A 16830-nucleotide genomic window follows, 5' to 3' on the forward strand; every position below is an offset into this window, starting at 1 on the left:
TTTTATGGGCACACAAAACTCTTACACAACTTCCCAACAGAACAAACAGCTTGCTGTTAATTTGCACCACTAGTTTGTGAAAAGATTACATGACTATTACATGAATCAGAGTGTCATGGGATCCAAAGCTAGAACCACAGAAACGAGCTCAACTGGGAAGAAAGCTGGTCAAAGGCTGAACAAGAACTTTTGATGAAAAACTGCATTACAAAAACACGGAAAAGAAACAAACTCTTAATAAGAGGAAGTCTATACTGCTTTATTATTATCGTGTGGAACGTATATTTTTAACATCTTAAAGTGAGAATGGGGATATCTCTGCCTCTTTCAGCAAGTGCAATTAGGCATCATTACAAAAACATCCTCAAACATAATGTTATCATCTCCCTTTTAAAAACTCTTGAAGGGAACCTCAACGCTTTATCTTCAGAGCCACTCCAGCGCTGTAAGAAGCTTGCTTGATAAAAAGAAATGAAAATAAAGACATAATGGTGACAGACAGCTATTGTTTGAAGGCTCAGTGGAATCTATTTCTGGGCTGTTTTGTTGAACAAACAGTTAAATGAGAGTAGTAATCACCCGTGTTTAACTGCTATTAACATATAATTATCTCCTCTTCAAGAACATACTCACTATAAAAATCTCAGTAAGCTTTTTTTTACAGAAAGTAGTTTCTTGCCTTGTTATTTGAATATGAACTGCTCTAGTTTTAGATCTAAGCATTAACACCAATAAAACGTTTAAATACTGAAACCTACAACAAAATAACAACTAAACTAGTAAAATAATGAGGAGCATGACACTATTTATACTAAACCTATTTATAATGTACAGAGGCAGCATGTATTTCTGTTCATTTCTGTTCTGTTAAGACTGCTGTATTAAAGTAGGTAAAAAATAGTTGACATCCCAATTATGCATATTTGCCTTTTGCAGAAATAACATAAACCATATTGGCAAGTATTGTTGTGGCTCTGTACCTGTATGGAGTTTAAGTCATTACCTCTCTGCAGTGAGATCCTTCTTACCTTCTACCAGGAAGGGCTTCAGATCAATGAAAAGCCCAGGTCTCCCATGTACAGGGGTCAGAGGACAGAATCAGCCGGTCAGAAGGTTCTGGTGCTCCTAACAGAGAGAACAGCACGTCATGACACAGACTCAGTTCTCCCATTAGGCTTCAGAATCATCAGCAAAACCATTATACTGCTGAGACACACAGCCTGTGACAGATTGCAATTAAACAAAATTGGGACAGAAGCAGTTTTTAGCATTTCTCAAAATGCAAGCTTCGCACTGTAACTGGATACTTGCTTGTTCTGAATACAGTGCAGGCATATAAACGTAGAATTTATTGTCCCTGGGTTTACAGTTTGCTGCATATCACTCTAAGAAGCATTTTTACAGTGGATTAAATAAACTCCATGATATTTAAAACACTATCTGAATATTTTGGATGTAGATTAATTAGATTTATTCATATAAGAATCAAAATTAATCAAGAGAAAGCATCTGCAGTGAATCCAATGTACCTCATATCCTGCAGCCAAGAACAAGTTTTTGGAACAAACCACAAAAGCAATCAAATAGTGATACTTCACGGAGTTTTTAATGTTTTTATTTATTTCATTAGTGAAGTGCTCAAAGGCCTCTGCTTGGTGCATTGGCAGCTCTGTGCCCTCCTGGGGCCAATCCATCCTGCTGATGCCCCAGGTTTAAGGGCAGCAGTGATGTCATGCACAGGTGAAATACGCCAGGACTGAAATATTTCAATATCAATATGTCACAGATGGATTGCCAATGCAGCAACAAGGCTCTATTGATACAGTGAGTGGGTGCGTTCTGGAATCACTTCCAGCCAGCTTTACTCACATCCCATAATGATTCCATCAAATAAATGAACACAACCGCTTGATGAAAACGGCATTACATTTAAGTGCACAAGACTTCCGAGTCTCTCTTCTATAACTGCAGCATGATGGGAAGAGATAGTTCAATGGATCTGGGTTCCAAAAAGGTGCTAAGTGTCCTGACTGTTCACCGCAGACAATCAGGTACCACACCTGTGGACACACAGTGGACTGGAATACAGGTACAGGATGCCACAGAAAAGCAAAGGGGTTCAGCTATGAATTCTCAAGTTACGACCGCAACACTCTAGGGTACCCAACAGGGAGGCATGTGTTATTGTCACCAGAAAGGAGCTGTCATGCAGCTGTCACCTTCCACCGGCTAGACAGATCGTCACAGAACTAAAAACAAATATTTCAACACCTGTCGCATTTATAGCTCTTAGTTTTGAAAGTGAGTCTTACAGTAGGTTAACATTAACCAATTAATGAACCATGGTCGACCACAAAGTTAATGGCTACCTTCAGAAAAGCCCACCTCAGCTGCCCACTTAGCGGAAGCTTTGTTACTTTTAACGCTCTTGAGACACACTTTTAAAGATCATCGCAATCTTTAGGGAAGGCAAAAGACAAAGCGACGTCACTATACCCGAGTAATCTCCGCAAAGGAAGGGCTCGATCTGACCAGCTGTGACGAGCTACAACGCTTCTGAGACCCCCTCATCACCACTGCACCACTGCCCTCTACCACAGGAGTCCCTCTCGTTCAGCTCTCCTCCAGCAGCCCTGGACAGGAGCTGGGGCTCCTCTACACTGCACTGCTGCAAACAGCAAGGGTGCAACATTGACTCATTGAACTCAAAAAAGGGACGATAAGGTGCACTCCATCACTGCATCAACAATTCGCTCCCATTCTCTGGAAACCGAGGGGAGATTACAGGGAATTATTTAACAATGGTGATCATTTCACATACATTCCAGCTGCAGTATTTGAACGGCAGATCTAACGAGTATAAACCATTGCTGTCCTTTGCAGATGAAGGGCTGTATATTCATAAGCCACATATCATGCTGCCTAGGAATGCTAATGAGGGTCAGCATGCTCTTCATTGAGTACTAATCAATCAAGTATCACAAGCCAGCATACAGACCCTGTGAGAGCTCACATACACTCTGCCTATGAAAACAGTAGCAACAGCAACACAAGAACCGTATGTAATGCTCTCTAGCTGCATTGTTAGCGAAAAATGAATCAATCATATACGCCACAAACAGACATTCATTTGAACTGACTTGGCAGGATTCTCACACTAATGGCTACTTGAGTCAGCAGTCCAAAGCTCATTTCTCTCTATGATAGGAGATCCTGCAGCTGCAAACGTTGTAGAGATTAGAGGTGAACACATGGCCAACAGAACAGGTCATGACAAACCTCATCCTAATGGTCCAAAGAACTGTCAGTGTCCTTGCTGGTAGATTGTCATGTCAACTGCTTTACGAATCCCAGTCATGCTTCTGGAGCACTGAGGAGAATTTTAAAACATTACCCTCTTGCTGCAGAGATTTTCAAGCGAAAAGAAAAAAGAATCTGCTAGGTGACTTTTCTCTCCGGTGACTTTGGAAACGTTGCCCAACACTTCAGTTTGTCTTAAGCCAGCCTCCCTACCACATCTGATAAGATAAACTAAACAGAAAAGATTAAAATGCATTCACGCTGCACTTAAAAAAGCTTATTAGTACCTTATATACAAGCCAGAAGAACGTTCTCATGCATCACACCAAGCTCAGCTTATTGGATTTCACAGAATGCCACAAATCCTCAATCAGAGTAATAAAGGTCAACAAGAATTAAACTTGGCAATACTGCTCACTGGTGCGCATTTATTTTTTTCAACCCAGATTTTAAAAAGAAATGCACTTGTAAAAACAAGGCACAACAAAGATAGGAAATGCCCAACCACTGGGTTTAATGGCATTATCTTATGGAGATGGAAGTACCCAGACCCCCTCTCCCACAACACACAGTTAGTAAGATTGCAAGCAAGAAGAGACGATTCGGAAAGAAGAATCTCTTGAAAGAAGCCAAAGCCAGGGTATCATCTATGGCTGGGTAGCTTGTTCCGTACTTTCACAACCCTAAGTGCCTCCTGTTTTCATTTAAAATGCACTTCTATATAGTTTCCACTTGTGTCCTCTGATGCGTGTTTCATTGTTGACTCTAAACATGTGCACTGGGCAGATTTTGTGAAGTAGAGAGCTGCGTCAGCACGCGTAGGCTGCAAAGGAACAAGTAAAGGTTTAGTCCCTACTGAAAAGGGAAGAAAAGAATCACAATGTTTCCACTGTGTAGCCTTCTTCACAGGATATCTGCCAGGATAACAGCTTCAACAACAGCTTAAGGAAAGGATTTCTTGTGTTAATATCCCACACAAGGATCCCAAAGAGCTTCACATACCAGAGGGGACCCTCTTCTTCCCCAATCCCAGATGATGTTCAGAAGCCATCATGTGCCAGAAGCCTCACTGCACAACACATCAGGTAGAGAAGTGCGAAACCAACTCGTGAGTCTGGAGGGAACAGTTTACTGCACTCCTCTGCCGGAGAACTGAAACTGGGAACAAACTTCCGGGAGCAACAACACAGGGCACACACGCACAAGATACGCCTCCTGTTTGTAGAAATGGTGGCGGGACAGAATCCAGATTAATTTAAATTTATCCTGGCACTTCTTCATGGCTGCAACACTTCAAATCCCAGCTGGAGCGCCGAGCTGGCAGAAAACTCTGCAGAGGGAAGATGATCCAAATGGGAAGATTCCTGTGTTACCTACAGAGCCCACATCAGATAGGGGAACACACTGCTATGATGACTAATGACACACGATAATATTGCAAACTGACACTGAGAAGCTTACATGTTCCCTTTTTCAAATGTATATCTAGTAACAATGTCACTGCAAGGACAGAGTACTCAGAGATCCCAGCTATTGAGTCAGCGGTCACGATTTCAAGCTCCATCATCAAGGCGGAGAGGGGGAGGTGAAGGAAAGAGTTGCTCAGCCTTTCCCACTGTTTTTTTTTTCATTTCAGTGTAGGTGGTGACATCGTCTCTGGAACAAGTGAAACAGTAGAGTGAAAGAGCAGCAGCAAACAAGCAGTACAGGGACAGCTGTTCCGAGCTGTTTCAGCCTCGGGGGCTTTTCGGAGTAGAAAGCATTAAGCATTATTAAAAGGGAAAACAGGGAAAGGCGAGAAAAGGGTTCTGTAAAAAAGGGACAAAAATGAGATGTAGGGGGCTGTCAGGTCTGGATCTGATTTCATTATTTACCACTGCGTCTAAACGACCTCTGCACTCGCTGTGCCTTTGCACTGTGGACCACACCTCTCAGATAACGGCCAGAGCATATGGTAACCCTGGCTGTAAAGGAAACGAGCATAAGGAAGAGGAAAGAGGGTTAAACACATGGGTTGAGAGCTGCTTCTTTGTGGAATGTCTGACAGTATTTACACACCAAATACCAAGAGTAAATATTAAAGCTAAAATGAAGATTAAAACAAGGAAGGCAAGGTATGGTATGCAAACACATTAACTACAACAATCGTGCAGCAATGTTCTTTAAAATATATCCACTGCATATTCATATACCTTACAATGTATGACACAGCACTCTTTTCAATTAGAATTAACAGCCTTCCAGGTTAGTATGGGAGTTAAGAGCAGCTGTGGCAATTAATTACAACCTTAATATTGGATCGTTAGTCCAATCGCGATGATAGAACAGGGGGATCTTTCTTTGACTTTTTATGTGCTAAAATGCAGAATAATAAGTTGTAAGACAATTCTGTTTCCTGTAGCACTGTGAATGAACGAATAATGAATTCGTCCAAGAACTGTCCAAGATATTCATACCCATAATGCATCTATCATTTATCATAACTGCCCAGCATGGTAATGTACTCATTACCATTCCTGATGCACAGAAAAGACCACAGCTGTCAAGAAATCTGAGTGACTCATGGTTTACAGATAGAAAACTACTGACCTATCTTTCTCTTACCTTCTTTTTTATCTCGCATTCAGGTAAAAAGAAACTCTTCCAAGAACTAATTGTTACAGGGCAGAGGGAATGAGTGTGTCCAGTTCATAAGGTATATTTTCCTTCCTCTGGATTCACTCTTTTTAAACCATTTATTACTATGAGTCAAAATATATCAAATTGTTGTTAAAGGCTAACACATATAATTTAAGAATAGTTTCAGACTGTTAAACAGCCTGCTGCTTTCTCAAAGGTACTATCGACTATAGACTGGGATTGTACAGATCAAACAAAAGCTGGAGACCAAAGCAAAAATCAACCACCAGCACAACAAGCACAGAAGGTTGTTAAATAAGGACAGTGGTTTTCAAATTATCTTCCCTCCATTTTCATCAGTTCCCTTATTGTTTTTCCCCAGTTGTGCTTCTGAAGTTAGACTACGAGCAGTACTCTAGGCTGCTGCTCCCCGGCACTTACTTCAGAAAACACCTGGTACAAAAGACTGCAAACAGAGCAGAAAATAAACAGTTCATTCTTGACTCCAACAAAGACAGGAAGTAATAACAACAACTCCCACTAGACAAGCAATGTGTCCTGTTAACAGACGAACCTGTCGCAGGGCAAACCCATATACAACAGGGATATAGTCAGAAAATAGTCATTTTCCCATTAGAAATCCAACACAAAATATTACCTACTTTCACCACAGAGATCAGGGTGCTGCTTATAAACTAATATAACTGATAAAAAACATAACTGTCCCTGACTGAGAGAGTTTAACAATTCTGGAATTGTTCTCAACACAAACACCATTTGTGGTAAAATGAATGTTGTTTATATATGTACTGTATAGATACTGTATGACAACAACTTCAGAAATGAATGAGATTATTTTAGCGGGCGTCTCATAGCTGTTTTACCTACCTTGATTTTTCATCACCTGCAACCTTCTACTCCATGCCGGTATGAATTAAATCCCACCCTCGCCTCTTCAGGGCTGAAATGAATACTGTAGATGCGCTCCACCTCATTAACCAACTGATTCTTCGCCTTCAGAATCAGCAACAAACCAAGGCTCCGCTTCCAGCACTGCAGTCACGCATCGCATCCCATGAGTCAGCAGGATCGCCTTAACCTTCCTGTAGCCGAAATCCAGCAGCCCGCACACACAAATGTACAAATACGCACATGGAACTGCATGCATGGAGGTGCCCAGACTCTCACTCTGCAGACGCACGCTTTATATCCCCTCTGCCCACTCACTGTTTCATGCATCTCAGAGAACCAGGCTGAAGAAATGACTGATTGCTTGTCAAGCTCTATTAATATCTGCTTTAATCACATCTCTTTAACTGGGGGGCTTTTGTCATAAAATTCGAACTGACTGGCATTGTAATAAAGAAAGATTCAAACAAAAAAAATGATACATACAATTATTCTCAACCAATTCAAACGTCACATATGCAGACATCTAGTCTTTTTGTAAACCATTTACTTTTTGATAGATGTGCTACTTTAAACCCAGATCCGACTAGGTGGCTGTAATAATGTAACGTGTTAACAATCAGATATCTTAAAGAGCACAAAAGCGGTACTCCCAGTTTTCATTTCTTTGATTTTCTTTCTTTATTTGTGAACTTGAAAAGGAAATGTTTAACTTTCACTGAAATGTATCTGACTACTGTAGCTCGTTCCACTTCTGTCATAGATGAAACTGCAAACTGTCTTTCTTCTGATCTTCAGGATTCCTGAGTGCCGTCATTGTCAATGGCAACATAGTTACCTCCTGCCCAGACTGACCTTGGAATGCACTGATAGATGCTAAACTGAAAATGTGCAACACAATATGCGAACGTGCATTTAAAACCAAGAACATGGTGCACCATGGAGTTGAGACAGTATGGAACAAGCTACTGTACGCAGCCAAGATGTTGAAGCAGATAACCGTTTCTTGAAAGAAATCAGGGTGGAAGAGATCATCGGATGAACTGCTACCAGATGGCCAGAATGGTATCCTCTCATTTGTAATCTGTCTTAATTTCTTTTCATTTTCTTATAGGAGGGCTAGCTGGCTCTCACTAAGATGGAATATAACTGAATGAAGTCTGCTTAATTTGTTCTAGAAAAAAGTAAGAAGCTACAGTGTTAGTTTGTTGACTACATGTTTACAGCTAAAAAGTGAGACGAGTTGAGATTTGAACTAGGATGACCAAAGGCTCATGTAATCTCTGAGCGGACATTTAAGAACAAAATGGAAAACGTTTTTAAAGTTCAGTGTTTACTAAATATTTCCTGGCCTGGGCTGCAGTGGTGAGGATGAAACATAAGATGGGTTGTTAGCTTTTAGTTCAGTTTATTTGTCATAAGCACAAGTGCAATTAAATGCTTTTATATTCTTCACCCATCTCCTATTATTTGGATTACCACACCTCTCGGATTTAGTTACATGATTGTCTATATTTTGACCAATCAGAACAAAAAAATACAGTAGAAGATTGTTCAGTTTGAACCTTCACCACCATAGTGACTCATATACAGTGCCCCATTTTATTGCATTCATTACCACTGGACTGCGTCACAGTCTAGAACTAGAAAACATAATCGGAAAATGACCAACATTTCTGCTTTGAAGGTGCATAAGTGGATTTTACTGGCTGATGCCAAAAACATTATTTAACTGTAATTAGTTCAATGGAACATTTGCAGAAGATATATTAGATAGACCTCTTAAACTAGTAACACCTTTTGTACAAAGACGCACTATGTACTGCATATTTCTCTGGGTGTATTAGAAATGAATTCCCTTTTTGCTGTCTTAGTTGTGTTTAGGTTTAATTACATTGCCATTAAAAGGCCAGTGAGCGACCTGAATAGGCACCCTGATGGATATCAGAGTTCATTTCTTACATAGATTGTTAAAAAAAAGAGTAAACGGCATCAAGAAGGTTTTAGGTTTGGTCAGGGGCGAGTCTGTGGGTTTTCTAAGTCTCTTTAGAGCAGCAGCACGTGGAGAAGCTGTTAAACGGGCCCAATTAAGCCAAATAATGAGCTGATGTACACTGTTAAAGGCTGTCAGAATGAAAGTCTGCAGACACACCTGCCCTCCAGGACCAGGACTGGACACCCATGGAAGAGAACAGTGCTGGGGATTTTAGCAATTCTACTGTCAGTCTGCACCCCCTCCGCCAGAGACAATAGCACATTATAAACCAACACAAACAATACACAAAGCACAATAAACCGGCAGAATAAATGCCAAACAAACTATTACACAATAAGTGCAAAAGGAAGAAGGAATACTTTATACTGAGTAAAATTGCCGTGCAGTTCACTTCCATTGTAAACTAAAGACAGATAAACATCTCGATGAGATCCTCGGTTGAGTGACAGCAAACAATCTAGGTGGGCCAACAGCAAAAAATGATAACAGCAAAAACAAGCCCTAATTTCACAACGTCACGCGAGCTTTTCTCAATGGAGCAATGGTATCTCGCAGACTGTGGCTTTCTCGGGATAAGCTCATTTTCTCCTCAATGAAATTTGAGAGCGCTAGCAATTATGATAAAAAAACAGAAGCTGTCATACTGATAATATGAGTTTTTGAGTGAGCGAGCGAATACTGATTAGTGTGCTGACAAGGGCATTCCTCCCTGCCTGCTGCTGTTTGCTGCGTTGGAAACCCTCTGGGAACTCAAAAGAATGTGGGTTAGTGTTCACTGCTGCTTCTCACCAATATGCACAAAGCCAGCATCAACCCACCTACAGGTTCCACACTTTAGAAGTGGTGGCAGTAGTAGCAGAAAGTTTATTATCACAGTGATAATTACTCAGTGCAGACAGGGAAGGTCCAGTAAAAGGGCTGGATTAATTCATTGAGATTTGGCAGAGTGAAGGTTTCTCTGTAACGCTTAAACTTCAGAATTTCATTTGAATTAAAATGATAAGAGGGCTGCAGCCCTACAGCTCTGTTTGTCATGAGCTTTACATGGTTTTGTAACCAATATGCCATGCACAATCTGCAGAGCTTTCCAGATACAGATAGCATCAATCTGTAACTGTCAATATGCGTAATTACCAAAACAGCTTTTAAACTATACAACAAGCTACCATCTAGAAAAGCTATCACTGGAACAAATTAGTGGTAACATGGGCTGAGAGACAAAAGGCTCCATATATTGCTCTGTGGCTATGATTAAGGCATGACAATGAGAAATTCCAAACCGTCATTACAGCGATATGAGCTATAATGGCGCTCCTCTGAAAGAGGCAAATTGAAATGAAAGGGCATTTCAAGTACACTTAGGCTCCTCATGCTAATTGCCAAGAAGAGGTGGAGATGTCTTTGAAGAAGGGGAGGCTCTATTTTAAAGGCAGTGCTTACCACTAGGGTCTAATCATTCAGAGCAGTCTTCCGTGAGACTTTTTTAACAGTTATTTCATCACACATCCAAATAAATCCCTTTAGTAAAGTACCGCTTTATTCCTCTGAGATGATCCATCAAGAAGGGACACCGGATGGTGTCACCAATGATCCGGAGTTTCTTGGCCAATATGAACAGCCGATGATACCCAACCATTGCAACAGGTGCACGAGAGGTACAGTACTTTTAACTGAAACAAATTTAAGTTTAATCCACTGTTGACATTTTTTTGGGGGGTTATGACATGCATGTTAGTTTTCAATACAAAAACCAAAGTAACTTTCCATAAAACCAGGACCACATTCCAAAAACAATTACCTCTAACTAGTTTACAGGTTTCTTGAAGAGCTATGAAGCAATGAGATGTTATTACTCGAGTGCACAAAGGCAGTGAGTTACCAGCTCTGTGATATTATAGTACGGTAAGTGAAACCATCCAGGTCAATCTGCTGCAAAGGAAGGTATAAAGTCTACACAGTTCACACCTGTGTGTCTGAAACCTGACAAGCAATGCTTGGTGTAAAGGTATCCGAAGACTGCTGAGAGTCAGGATGAGAGGGTATAGAAGGGAGTTTCCTGGCACGAGAGAGGTGTGCAGTGCTGTAGAGAATCTTCCATGAGAATAAACCAGCAGACCAGCAGAACATTGAAGGATACAGACAGTCAAGCAAGAGTAAGCCACCTTGCTGGCAAATTAGCAAGGAAATGCCACCTGTCCTGAATCTGTCAGCTTGATCTGTTTATCTCCCGGGACACGAAGATCTGAACTACACATACTGTAGTTCATTATTGCACATGCATATGATGACCTTTGTCCCTGGCAGACAAAAAAATATACTGTATCCCATAATGTAAAGACTGAGTAAAAGCCCAGTTGTTCTTATTTTACCATGAGAAGAAGAACTTTCTAATCCTAAACAAAACATCAAAAAACTCCAATATGTTTGGTATCCAAAAATAAGAAAGGATGCAAACAACAGGAGAACATTTGTCGCTCCATGTTAGCAGACCATCTGTCACCCTGACTTTATCACTGACTGACAATGCTGGTCCTAGACTCCACTGTCTGATCACTGGAAGTGCCCGAGGTTAAGAAACCCTGCATTATGAATCTCATTAAAATAAGTGACGCTGACAAGTTTATAAGAGGAGCATAGAAACACATCATTTTGAGACAACTTTACATGGTCCCCAGCAGAGGGTTTAATAATGTGTTTCCAGGCTGAGAGCCCACATTTTCTCATTAAAGAAATGAAACTGCTTCTCCGTATTCCAGTACATCTCCTCTTAACACTGCCTAAACATACCATGATCCAAACTACTGTACATGTGGCATGACTTGTGGGAAATGTAATTTGGCTGCAATAATGGCTCTCTGCCTTGACAAATACATAACAGGCTGGAGCTACTAAGATAATCATGAGATTACAGCAATTTTTGACATGAGTTCAGATTGCCTTCTTTCCGGTTTTTTTTTCCATTGAACTCTTGAAAGGCTGATTTCAAGCATTCGTATCTCAATCTGATCACAAATTGGAGGAGGTGGACTAATGATTGTTGGCAGTCAAGGATTTTTGGGAATTCTAACGTAATGCACTGTTTTTTATCTTTCAATTCTATTGAATTGAGCACCACCTAAATTCAGCCTGCCAAAAAGTATCCAGTATTGGGCAATAAAAGGCATGCTAATGACAGTGCCTTGGGCATTTTTTAGAAAGTTTCCCAGAAAACTTCTCTCTTATTCTTTTTCTCTCTCCCCCCCCCACAGACTCCAACTGACATCCGTAATGTCAGGATACATAAACCAAATACGGAGAGGCCTTTAATCTCATTAGGAGACTCAGGAATGCCATCCAAAAGAGAAAGGCTTAGACAACGCCGCCCTCCAGGGACGCTCTGGTTAACATCTATCTTGGGTGGGAAGATAACTAGGTTAGGAAAAGTGATGAAAGCCAATTAGCAGCTTTCAGACTGATGGAGCAGTAAACATGACAAATCGGCACCTGCTCATATTCCTGCCGAGCTGCCAAAGTCGGCATTCCAAACCACCGCAGTGGAGAGCGATTGGGAGCAAGACTGCAGAACTAATCCAAAGCTACCTGACAGCTCAATTTCAGACAACATCCACTTAGCAGTGGCTCGTGAAGTGTGGGAGTACATTGGGGGCCTGGGAGGCTGAGGGGGGTCTAAGAGTCAGCTTTTCTCACCTGGACTCTAATCCCAATGGGCAGTGGGATGGAACAAAAGCATCAGGGAATTAGTTTTCTTGGGTAATGTTAGGAGACCCTTTCAGGCAGACAAGCCAAAAGGCAACAGGACTTTCAGTTCAATAATACTGGTCATCAATTTTTGCAGAGAGATCTGCCATTTTACATGATCGGCCTGCAGATTATGATTTGTATAATAACAGGACTGGTAGCTATTCTCAGGGGCTGGATTTGCTGGTTGTTGTTTTGAACCATTTACGACCAAATATATGTTTTAATATATCAGCAATAACTCTGTCTGTTCTAAGTGGAGGAATACTGTGCTCGGAAACGCAGCCGTTATGAGCAGAGATTAGTCTTTTTGCCCACAGAGCCTTGTTTCCTGACTGAAAGGCACAAGAAACAGTCTTGCTATAAATCTGTGCATAACGGCTTTGAATTTGGGTTCATTGCTGTGGGGAGTGTCAGGAATAAAAAAAGGACCAAGCACAATGAAGACAACAGACCAAATACAAGAGTTTTACACATGCACAAGAAACATTTGCTGAGGGTTGCTGTTTGGATCGGACAGACCAGAATGCGAACAAATCTTGATATGCCCTTGTGGAAGCTACCAGGCAGCATATTAGGGCCTCTCCCTGTGTGACAGTTACAGAAGAGAATACAGCAGAGGCTGTAGCTTCTCAATACAAACTGCACATTTATAAAACAGGCCCAATGAGAGTACCAACAAATTCAAGCACACCTTTCTTTCTTGGTGGGTGTGTTAAAGCAGCTATGCTCTGGGCTAGATTACATGCTGGCAGGGCTTTTGAACCGCACACATGAGCACTTTCCTCTGAAGGATTAACTTGGAGCCCACTTCTGAACTCCCACAGGCAGCATCTTTTAGGGACAGTCTTGGCCATGAGTGACCCCCCCACCCCAAACGCCCCGACAGTCAGGGCTTCTGTGGTTTGACAGTGACAGATAGGTCTTCTATGTCTTGCTAGTGCCCAAGGAGGTCTGACTGGCAGGATCACAGCCTTCAGTAAAGAGCAGGAGAGGAAGCAGTACATTGTCACTGTGATACGCCAGTAAACCATAATTAGCACAGAAAAGACAAATGAGTCAGCTTTAGGCACACACCGAAATAACCCTGGTTATCTATTTCAAAATAGTTATTACTTCCCACACATTCCTATCTTTTTGAAAGGCCTCCCAGGGAGTCGGATTCTCTCAGAAGATAAATAGCATTTAAAACGTAAAGGACAAAAGCATAAATAATCACATGTAAAATCTCTAAACGCTGACAACATTCTGAAATGGCACTATGCACCATTTGGGTTTCTGAATAAAAGGCTAAAGGAGGCATTTACTTCTATATTGATTAATGAAGAGATTAATTAATTAATGGATTGCTTAATTAATCACAGTCCACGTCCAAAGCTGAACTGATCCACCGAATAATGAAAGCATGAATACACCCTGATTTACAAAATGTCCATGTACTGAAAAACAGCACCGAGTTGCATGGATTTCTTTTTAGTAATATAGTGTTATATCTAACACAAGCACTCTGTGAAGGTATGAAGATTAAAACTTATTTGTCTTAACCTGTCACACTGCCTCTTCCTTCTGCAATCCAGAAGGATTTTGGAAGAAGCTTGAATACAACAGTTTTTCTAGAGGTTATAATAAAACATTTACTTTCACTTTTTCCAAACTTACTTAAAAGAAGTTCTTTAGTAGAAGTTCTTTCAAGCCTTATTAATCACACATTTCCACAGAACCCAAAATTGAATTAACAGATACTTTTAATATCAAACAGGAATGGAGGATACTGCACAGCACCCGGACTGATGTTCAATTTCTTTTGGAGATACTGTATGTGCTTTCAAGGCCAAAATGAACAACTTTAGTATTAAATCTGAAAATGGATATGAACAATTCAAAAGGAAGTAAACGTTAATGGAAGAGATTCCGGAGAAGCCTTTAGATTATCCCACCTTATCCAATTTCCCTGCATTTCCACGTACCCCAACTTCAGGAGTTGCAAGTGAAAATGAAGACGTGCTGTTTTGATCACTTTCTGGAGCACCTCACTCCTCACCTCTCTTTCTGCAGTCAACGGATTTTCAGTCCAGAAACAGACCTGAGTCAAAGATCCAGTGCACGGGCATCAATTTCCCTCTGATTCTGCGCCCCACAGTAGGGCCCTGAGCCACACTGTGTTATCATTTCACCAGCACCGGAGTGAACTGGAGTACTACAGGGAGCATGCATAAATTATTAACTGCATATTGATTGGGCTCTTCTGGTCTGTTTCCCGGTTCCTTTCATTTTTACTTCGGTGGAGGTGGGGAATGATGGATTTCGTGGTGCACTGAGTGCCAGAGTTGCTTATAGATGCTCACGGGTGCGTTTTGCTAAAACGTCACCTGCTCCCGTCTGTGGGCAGGTTGAGTTAGTCGCAGGAGGTCAGGAAGCAGAGAGACATGAAGCCAGGATGGTTCCTGTTCCCCGGGGTGAGTTCAGTGCAGCATCAGTCAAACCCCTGTCTCTTCCTCTGTCACATCAGCAACAGCTCTGACTCAGTCTGGCATTTAATTCACCCTCCAAGCTCTCCATCTAATCCTCAAGCCAGTCTGGGGGCAGCCATCACCTAAACACTAAGCTCAGCAGTAGTTAGACTGACATTTCTAATACCATCTAACAGGACCAACAGCTCTAGATTTTAACAAAAGCACAGAAGTACAGCCATGGCCTACCTGATATCATCTGCCACTACAGTTTTCTTTGCCAAAGCATGAAGTACTGTATAATGTCTTATTTTCTTACATGAATAGTGTATCATCTCTCATTTTTAAACCTCTGCAAATACAGCTCTTCAGTGACAGGCCACTAATGAACAACGACTGAAATACTGCAGCGATTTCCCCAGGGATTTTCCTTATGTAGGTTTATCATGGCATATATGCAGTCTTTCCATGGGTTGGCATGTTTGCACTAAGCAGTTACCTGGTTTTACCCTAGTTCTCTATGGCTTACATCATGTTTTACGTTGCCTCCATATGGATTCCAAAGCTTTTACTATGACTTCACTGATCTTTACTTTCCAACACTTGTCATGATACACAACACTAAACTGTTGTACGGGCTGCTGAAGTTGAGAAAAGTTAATTGTGCACAGTCCAAAGAGCTGCTCCCCATCTTACCCAGAAGGACTTCAGTAAGTCTGAAATACTACTTTGCTTAACTTACGAGGTACATCATGCAATAATCAATATATTGAGAATATCAAGTAGGTAGCCGTGTCAGCATGCATAGGCTGCAAAGGAACAAGTACAGGTTTATTCATGCTGAAAAGAGAACAAAACAAACGTAATGTTTGAGCTGTGGAGCCTTCTTCAGGTGGCTGAAGGCTGCACAGCCAAAACGTTACATATATTTCTTCTGTTTTCAGCATGCAATAAACCTTTACTTGATACATATCAGGAATATACCTACAGTATATAGGCTGTCTGCTTATTAGAACCTCTTGGGAGAATATGTCCACCCTAGAACCCTAGAATATAAAAATATGGTATATTCATGAATTTCTTATATGTTATGGATATATGTTTTGTATACGATGAGACAAGTGGGGTGAACTGTCGTTTAGAATGTAAACAACACATATTTCCACTTTTTCATTCCAGCCCATTTAAAAGATTGCCTATTTCCCTTAACTCTGAGAAACCTTAACTCGTTAACTCTCCCCTTTCAGATTCATTTCAATACAGGTCAATTATCCAACTTCCCAATATGCTTTTTCAAGCACTCCCCAGCCACCAGCATGATTGTACTGTAAGTATTCAAGTATTCTCCAAAGTGAACCATCATTTTTTTCTGATCTTGGTAAATGAATTAATAACCACTGCTTTCTCGGCTCTCTGATGTTCAAAAAGAACATTTCAGTATGTACAGTAGTTTAAAATTTCTAGGCCTGTAACCACAAAGCTTTTTGTGAAGATAAGAGTGTTCATTTTTTCTTTACATTTTTAAAATTTAAGACATTTTGACCAACAATATGTCCTTGCCTGGCAAAAGCTAGTTCCTGTTTTTATGATGCACTATGTGACTATGCTTCATTATCACAGCTCATGGCACAATGTTCCTACGTGCCATAATGTTTCCAAGGTACCATGTGGTTAAAATCCTGCCCATGCCAAGCTGAGAATCTCAGCTAAGGACGTAACCATTGTGTCAAAACTGTTGGACACCCACAAGAATTGAATTGCTGAAATCTAGCAGGTTTACTTTGTTACCTTGGGTCAACGTGACCACTTCAAAGAAGG

At 41.0% G+C, this 16830-nt stretch overlaps 1 protein-coding gene across 5 annotated transcripts in view; it reads right to left on the bottom strand.

The window, feature by feature from the left end:
- Positions 1-16830, bottom strand: part of tmem63c (transmembrane protein 63C) — a 47342-nt gene that overhangs the window by 27699 nt on the left and 2813 nt on the right. The window contains exons 1-2 of one of the 5 annotated variants that reach the window (XM_015350397.2): positions 6808-7178; positions 1029-1125 (exon numbers count right to left, since the gene is read on the bottom strand). The exons of 1 other annotated variant lie outside the window; for it this stretch is intronic. The gene's annotated coding sequence lies outside the window, so the exon portion shown is untranslated. Of the gene's footprint in view, positions 1-1028; positions 1126-3279; positions 3406-4302; positions 4690-6807; positions 7179-16830 lie in introns of those variants that run through there. 3 more of the 5 variants (XM_069193185.1, XM_015350398.2, XM_015350396.2) reach the window with 3 other exon arrangements.

Source organism: Lepisosteus oculatus, chromosome 8 (genome assembly GCF_040954835.1).
Source record: "Lepisosteus oculatus isolate fLepOcu1 chromosome 8, fLepOcu1.hap2, whole genome shotgun sequence".
NCBI lineage: Eukaryota > Metazoa > Chordata > Actinopteri > Semionotiformes > Lepisosteidae > Lepisosteus > Lepisosteus oculatus.